This window comes from Corvus moneduloides, chromosome 5 (genome assembly GCF_009650955.1).
Source record: "Corvus moneduloides isolate bCorMon1 chromosome 5, bCorMon1.pri, whole genome shotgun sequence".
NCBI lineage: Eukaryota > Metazoa > Chordata > Aves > Passeriformes > Corvidae > Corvus > Corvus moneduloides.
The window spans coordinates 25,207,306-25,216,455 of NC_045480.1; positions in this window are offsets into that span (position 1 = coordinate 25,207,306).

Below are 9,150 nucleotides of genomic sequence, written 5' to 3' on the forward strand. Positions count from 1 at the left end.
ATCTGGTGTGTCTGGAATGTAATTGTGAAAGAGGGGAGGATTTCCACTGATGCCTTACAGGACAGAAGCTTTGCAATCTAGCAGACACTACAGGTACATTACAGGTACCTGATGTTCAGTCCATCACTGAGAGACCACCTAGAAAAGGCTGTCACAGATGCATGACTTAAAGGAAAAAGAAATTATTGCACTTGAAGGCTTTAGAACAGAGTTGGAATATAACCTTGCTTTCTTTGAATGGCAGGTACAGAGGATGCTAGTAATATATGGGGAAGATAGTTTGGATGAGATCTAATCCTCAGAATGAAAATTGAAGCTGGTGAATACAAAAAAGATGAAGACAGGTAATGAAAAATGTGAGAATTTTTACAAGAAATTCAAAACTTTTCCTTGAAGTTAACTCCTAGGCTTGCATTTACCTACTTTTTTCCCATCTGTCCTGAGAAGGAAAATAGATGAGGGAAAAAATGAAATGTCATCAGTTTTCATAAGATTACATTTTCATTTTCAGCTATTTTTTGTATGAAATGGGATGATACTTAAACTCTGAAACTTTCAGGTGAGCATTCTGTTGAAAAAAAAAAAAATAGCACTAAATGAAATTAAATGGGAAAAGATAGAAAAGACTACTGAATAGAAAAGAACTGATAGAAAAGAACTCTGGCTTTAGATTCAGCTATGTAACCCTACATTTATTACTCAAACTGATGACTATGGCAAATCCATTATAATAATTAGTCAGTTATTCTATAGTTTTTTGAAATGTAAAAATTAATCACATTAAGGATTAATTCAGCAAGCTTTAAGCTTAATTACTTACATTTACAGGCCCCATTAATAATTTCGTAAGTGGACATTATTAAAATGTGGTCCTAAAGAAGAGAGAAAAATTTAATTGCAAAGAAATATACCATTTACTCTGAAATAGGGTTTTTTTTTTTACCAAATTAATTGCTTACATTATATAAAGTGGCTGCTAAATGAATTTTATGTCTCAGACACATCTATTGTAAGACCCGAATTCTCTCCTGTAACCAGTCTTCAGAGGGTCGGTGGGTAAGATGATAATAAAAATGAAAAAAAGAGTGAAATTTAGAGCTTATTAGTGTTTTCTTTTTTATGGTGAATGAGTTTGTTAGACTTGAACAAACAAGTGAGAAGTTATGGGTTCCTGTATGAATGGTTGTACTTATCAGTACTCGTTAGAAGTCAAACACACAATTCTGCAGCTATGCATTATTAGGAAAAGACAGTAAAACAGAGAGCATCATTATATCAAACAAAAAACAAACTAAACCAACCAACCAACCAACGAAACCAGAAAAAACAAACAAAAAAACCCCTTCAGGTGAAGCTTCTTTTGATATATGAATCACAAATAGCTGGTTCTCAGGTTGATTCTTTGGTATCTAATAACCATGAGTGATGTTTTCATTTTTTGCTCAGTGTAGGTACTAACATGATTTCTTACCTCCTAGTAGTTGCCTGTTTTCCTGAAATTTGTAGAAACTTAATTAGCATTAACAGGTCTGCTTCTCTGTTCAACATATTCAAAATTACCCAACAAATTCAAAATTTTTGTGGAGAATGCCAAAACAGGTAGATAAGGAGCATGGTGCAGCACTATTTTGTATTTAAGAAATAAAGGTTTGTATGTCATAGAAAAGATAGCAGTAAATAAACCTTAATTTATTTCTTTTTCTTTTTTTTTTCTTGTCTCCTTTTTGTTGTGTCACACAAGTGCAGTTTCTTTCAAATCTTCCTTTTCTTGTGGAGAATCAAAATACAGAGGCATATAAAGTACCATATATATTTACACTCCAAGAGACCTCAATTTGAAAAAAATTACAATTAAGGATGAAGAATAGAAAACTTGTTTCTTGAGGTACACTTGTTTGAAGTGTAGGTATCTAATTATATTGGCTTGTCCTTGCAGTAAATAAATTTTCAGGAATACTGAACCACTAGTCAATATATAGAAAATGCAATTTTTTAGTTGCTTGTTGTTGTAGGGCTTTTGCTCAATAGAATGTGAAGGGGTTTATGAAGGAAGCAGGTATCATCAGTTGTATACAACTGAAAAAGGATTTTAGGCAACCTTAATAACTATTTATTTAAACAATCACAATCAAGATATTCAACATTTGAGAAATGGTTGCATAATGTCTGCTTTTCAAGAGCCTCTTGAAGTAACAAAACTGCAATACTGTATTCTGCAAAAGCATAATGATTATTCCAAAATTGAACTGGGAACAGGAGATATGGCAACATCTAAGAAAAAAGTTTTTTCTCTGTGGAAGTCACAAAGCTCCTAGGGGCGACTGTAATTATTTCTTTAGAATAAGCAGATACAAACTGTGTAAGTTATAACGGTTTCAAAAGTGCAGTTACAGCACTTTGTGTCAATAATCTATGGATCACAAATTGCCTAAAGGGAATGTTAACTCCATAAAGTGAGTTTTACTTTTTTGGAAAAACACATAAATGAATTTGGTGTCCTTAAAGGGCTTCTCAGGCAAAATTTCAGCTTCCTGTCTGTGCCCAGAGTAATTATGTACATAACAATATAGCCAGGTTTGGAGCCAGATGAAGAGCAGAAAAAAGGTGCTGGTGATTTGTAAAATTTGCAGTCAACCTCTGGATATATTTGCTGCTTTGTATGATTTTACATATGTAGTAATCTCATACAACAGAAATGTTAAATTAAGAGAAAACCATAGAGTAAAAGCCTTTGTTGTATCTTTCTGTTTTGCTCTGACAGAAGGAGAGGAAGAGTAAAGAAATCCAAATCTTGGAAATAAACTTAAATCACCAGAGAAACATTTACTATTAGTTAAACTGGGCATCTGGATGAATTTTTATTTAGCTGAATATATTTTGACCTTGCCCAACAGGCAGGTGCCACACATATCCCACAGGCTAATAGGAAGGAAGGGGATAGAGGTACAGGTTCTATTCCCTTGAGCAGCAAAATCTCTCGTTGCAGGAGGGCCCTTCCTGGGCCCAGCCCCATATGAACAGGAGAAAGATATATGAGCCACATTTGTTTAGAAGCAAACTCCACACACTCTTAGAATGCTGGATGCCAAAATGGAGCAAAAAGGATTTGTGAACCCAGGATTCATCCCAGCCAAGGTCATCCAGGGTGCAGGCTTGTTATGACACAGAGTGTACACTCAGTTGTAATCCAAGCAATGGATTAGTGCCACAGTCCACACTGTGATTAAAGACCTTATGTAAAGACCTTGCTGCTTATAAATTTGCAAAGTCTTAAGTATCTGGGATGAGACTCTCCATATGTTTTATTTTCAAGGTGAACCAAATTCAGTGAAAAAAGTGCTCACTGTTTTCTAATAACTAAAAAAATATGATTTATAAAATTAAAAGTATTTGATCAAGAATGAAAATTAACGATCAATATAATTTAAATTATATTTGTAAATAGGATCTCACTCCCAATGTTTTTAAATTTTTCAGACTTCATAGATAGCATTTTCTTAGCCCAGGTTTTATGTGTTGTTACTCTATATCACAGCAGCCATTGTAAGATACAGATACAGAAACAAGAAAAAATTTACTGGCTAAAAGCCAACAGCAGACATTCCACCAACAAGGAGCCAAGGTAATATTTTTCCTCTCAACATTGAAAAGATTGTCAGTGAATACATAAAAGAAAGTAAACACTACAACTATAGGTGTAGAAACATGAGAGTCAACATTCGAAAAGGTGAATTGTTTTTGAAAATGCTTATTAAAATGATTGCTCTCTACTGTTATCTTTATTTTAACATTAAGATACATAAAGAGAAAAATTAAAAAACAGTTCGGTTGAGATAATTAAGAAAGGAAAAAATGTAAAAGTTGGCTGACAAGATTTACTAGTGTTTGCTGCATTCCAATTTACTCCTTTTAAAACTCCTTTCTGAAAGATAAAAAGGAAAAGTCTCTCATATATTGTACGATTAAGAAATTCTTATTTATTGATACAGAATGAAGAAATACCCAGAAATACATAATGTAATTTTCAAACAGAGACATTAATCTCTTGGGCTGGACAAGTCATAGAATACAGATACTGCTAGCTCGCAGGAAACTTATATAGACCAAAAAGTTAAGCACAATGGTTCAGAAGCCGTGTATCCTTCTATTGTCATTGAAAATAAAAAGCAGGAATACAATTATCATTCACAAGATACCGTGTTTTCAAAAACAAATCCTCAAAGCTTTCCTTTTGGAATACCTTTGATACATATGTCCAATATGAACATTACTTTCTCTTCTGCTGAGAAATATTTTCTTTACTTGCAACTCTTTTCAGGCAATAACCATTAAAAATATTTTAATTGTCCCTTCTCTACAGCTGGATGGATCTAGCTTTCTAACACAGTCAACTTAATGAGAGAGAAAAGCAATTAAAATTGGGATTAATGGCCTTGGCCTGATCTATGTCTGGAGGGAACTGAATCACAGCAAGGTACGTGGATTATGTTCCTCCAGACATGGTTCATATGCCTAAATGAATTCTTTTGTCATCCTCAGGACTGTCCCGGTCATTGGGACCTCATTTTTAAACAACAAAGTGCTAAATTATCTTTTCTGTTTCCAAAACTAAGATCTTAAGAAGAAATGGCAAGCCAGTGGAGTTAAAGAGGATATAACGAATGTCAAGAAAAATGATGAAAAGGATGGAGGCTGGAATTCTTCATGCTGGAAAAAAGCAGAGACATGATTGAGGGCAAGAGGAATACACTGGAGGCCTTGGCCAAGCCTGTATGTTCCCACTAAGTAGCACCTCCTGCTGTGGCTGTTGAAGGAAAAATACTGTTCTGGGCAAAGCATTCATCTCATCCAAAAAGGTATTTCTTATGTTCTTACTGTTTTCAGCTACAGTTGTAAGTTATCCTAAAGTATACATTTAATCAATGGAAAGATAGAGGTTAGTCAGGTCTGCCGAGTTTTGTAAGGACTTTTTCTATTATATGTACCTAGAAATTAAAGTGAGGCCACTTTTTTTTATGGCTAATGAAATTAGCCATATTAAGCTGCATATACCCTCTTTGATTTTTTTGACTTTAAGACAGGCTGGTGTTCCCAACAATCTCCACTTGCTGCTACCCCTGCTCAATGTATTGCAAAGCATGCATTGGGCTGCCAGATGTGACCAATGCTTTCTTGAGAGAAAAACCTAGCAGTTCCCAGTCCACTAAAGTGCTGAGAAGTATGATATAGTTGTGAGGGCAGCTGAGATGGTGGAAGTTGATGATGAAACATGACTTTTGCCCTATGCAAGCCCATTGACATGGGTTCTGCAAGGGCAGCTACATTGCTAAGTACACAGGCCATGCCAGTCACAGGCTGGTAGCTTTCCTTTTTCTAGGAAACTAGAAAATTTAAACTCATTCTTTTAACATTTTGGAAAATTTATTTTCTAAATCTCTTAGTTTTATTGTTCCTATACTCTGGAGTTCCTATATTTAGTCAGAAACTTTTTGAAGCTGGCTGCACCAAACCGAACACTAGTTTTCAGAAAATGTTAGTTCTTTGCTAGGCTGTCATGGGAAAGTACTGAGTCCCTGAGACATCCTTAACTGAGGGAAACAGAACAACTGCAGTATCGCATTCCCACAAATATTCCCAGTTAATGCAATTGTTTTATAACTACTAAATGCAAAGAAAGGGTTAGGTAGAAGATGGGCAGGAGGATGGAATGGATTCAACCACAGGAGAGGAAAGACCTTAGGGTGGGGAATTAGAGGGATGTGACATTATGCCATAGCACATCACACTTCATGTGGCACACGATACATTTTGTTACAGCACACAGGGAACTCCTGAAATGGGGACAGCTAGCAGACATCTCCTTGGAAGGAAGCCCAATGGACTAGATACAGCAGCAGACAGCGACTGACTTATTTACAACAACAAAAAAGGAAATACCTATTTCCTTAAAGAGCTTAGAAGCAGAATTTGCTCAGACTTCAAACAAATCGGCTAAAAGGCCTCAGTCTTAAAGAAAACAAAAAGATGCCAAATGCTCAACAGGCTGGAGCAGTTCAGAAATTGTCTTTTGAAGGTGGAGCTGGACCAGGAACATTTCTCAGGATTGCTGTCAATATTAACTCTAAATACACAAGCTCATGGAAACATGGGGAGTAATTCCCCACATGCTTTCAAACCTGAGCTTGGGAATCGCTGCTTTTGACAAGTAGCTGCAACTTCTTATAAGAAGCTGGGATTGTCAAAAACCTTGCTTAAGTTGAAAGTGAGCTGCATCCTTTGTTTCTTTTCTTCTGTATTCATCAGGTCAAGTAGCCTGTGAAAAGACAGCTTTCTAACTTGACATAATTTTCTCCATTAATCCATCCCATCTTATTTTTTCTTTTTTTTTTTTCTTTAATGGACATTCTAAATTAATAGCACTAGTATTTTTCTGACTATCAAAGTGAGTGATTACTAGGTCTTCCTATTCTTGCTGTTATGCCTGTCCTTCTCTAAGGAGAACTGCCTGTCTCCTATGACATCTCAAGGACAAATACTACTGCAAATGAGTAATCTTCTCCATAGACTCCCACCCTTCATAACTTTATTCTTTTAGTGCCATGGAAAAGGAGCTTTAAGAATAGGTAAAATGGATTGATCAACACATCACTGAACAGACCTCTGGCATCCTGAAAATGCATCTCCAGGCCCTGCATATAGTAGACATGCCATACAGCATAATACAGTTCAGCAGCAATCTTTATTCTCACTGAAGCAGAGGTAATTAGAATCATCACATCTACAGAGGCACTTGCAATTTTATATCAAAGGCAAACTTGGGACACACATACCCCACGCCCCTCCTCTCTCCAGATTTAGAATGAAATAAGAAAAGAATGTGGAAATAATGTTCACTTTGATGCTGCAGGTGCTGTACTGCTCAAAACATATATAACTAGTAGGTACTTATTCTCATGTACTAGTGGTTGCTGAAAGATACTGCTGCTTCAGTGACTTATCCTGTCTGACTGAAGCTGTATTTTTTAACAGAATTCTTTGTCTTTTCATACGTACAGCATTGTTTTGATTGTTTGCTTAAATAATTTTTTTTCTGCTGCTTTCTATTAATCATTGAATCACTTCCAATTCAGGAAGTCTATTGTGATGATATAGATGTAAAATAGGTTTCATACAAAGAACCGAATTTTGTTCAAGTTAGCTCACACTGGCTTAAGTTTTTTGAAAGTCCCCATGAAAAAGCAGAATCAGAGCCACTAATTTGGGAAAAGTCAGGTCAATTGCAAGCAGTCTAAAAAAGTTATACACTTTCTCCACCTTGGTGGACGGTAAGTAAAATGTGTGAACTATGAAAAAGAGAGCATTTTTTAATGTTTATGAGCCCCATTCTTAAAAAGGTTTTTATTTTTTTTAAAAGTTCAAGCAGCATATTTATTAAATGGTTAAAAAAACACTTGTGATAGACCAAGGCACATTTTATGTTCTACAAACCAGGTATCCATGCACAGAAAGTCAATCTTTTATAGTAACAAGCCAATCTGTTGCCTTTCCTAACTCTGTTTACTCATGCCTACTTACAGAATGTCTCTTGCAGTATTCCTATTAAACATGAATTCAGATAAATAATGGCTGAACTATAGAAAGAGCACATCATTAACTGAAGCAGAACAGATTTTAGAAAGGGAAAGATCAGAAATGGTCCTATACTAAATAAGCTACAAAACTTTGGTCAGTATCACACAGAAGAAAATACAAGGTAAATAATATTCAATTAATCGTTTTGTCATTTACCCAGTCAAGACCTCCTAAACCATAACAGTGTCACAATCACTCATGTGCCTGCTAGGATTTGTAACTAATTTTCTTTCACCATACCGGCAGTTTATGTAACTCATGGCCTTACAGCTATTAATGGCTTTTTAAAAACAAAACAAGGTGTAGAGACACTGTTTTCATGAGGCATTTTAAGATGTTCATGAAAAGTACTTTGCTGACCTTCATCTACTTACACTCACAGAAGACAGAACTACAAAGTTAATCAAAATAGATCTCCTTCAAACTAGATCAAACTATATATTCTTCAGCATGACTCAATTACTAGTGGTCCACATGGTGAATCTGGGTTCATTAATTCTGTCTCTGTCAATACCACTTATGTTTTGCTGGAGGAAAAACAGTAAGGCTTTTGGGGAAACAAAAAGTATTTTTATATCTTTTTGGAAAGGATGGGGAAATGAACAAAAAAAAATGCAGAGTAGCATCCTACAACTGGGATTCCTTGAAGAACGGCTAAGGCTGGACTGCCTTGACACAGCAATTTCATAAATTTGATTTGTTTTTGAGAGAATAAGACAACTGTTAACATTTTAAAACAAGGCAACTTATAGGGTACTATGCCTTTAACACCTGTTAAAAAGAAAAGAACAAAGTATGGGCCTAGGATACAGAGCTCCGACTGGAGTCCAGAACACTGGCAATAGCTACTGCCCAAAGAGCCACAGGGCAGTCAGCAAAGACAGAGGCCACACTGGTTCAACAAACCATTAATCTTAGAAGGGAAGAAGAGGTATTAGAAAAAAATAATCAAGAAATGAAAGAAGGTGAAAGGTGGTAATAATTACCGTAAATAAGGAGATGAGAACTACAGATTCTTGGTAAGAGAGTTCTTTAGGAAATTTGAAGATGATTCATTGCTGACTCAAATATTTTCAGGGAACAAAATCGATTCCTGAGGAGAAAAATCCTCCAATCGTATTTATGCATTAGTTGATGCACTTTTTAGATTAAAAATAATATTTGTTACAGAGAACACTTCCTTTCTGTCAAAATCCTATCCAGCAACCTTTATATATGTATGTCACACAATAAGGAGAGTTAAATTTGTTACATTCTAATAGCAGTACCAGAAAATATTGTGAGGTTCGATTTTAAGATAGCTGTATCCAGGTAATTTGCATAGAAAACTTTTAATACTGCTCCCTGACAAGCTCTGTGAACCACTAACATGGCTTTCCAGCAATTCTTGAAACACTGTCAGTTCAAGAACAGTGACAGAGAGGAAATGTGTTTCAGTTTTTAAAGAGGGCAATTATAGACCTGTCAGCTAGATGCCAATCATATGCAAAATAATGGAATGGATGCTATGGGACTATA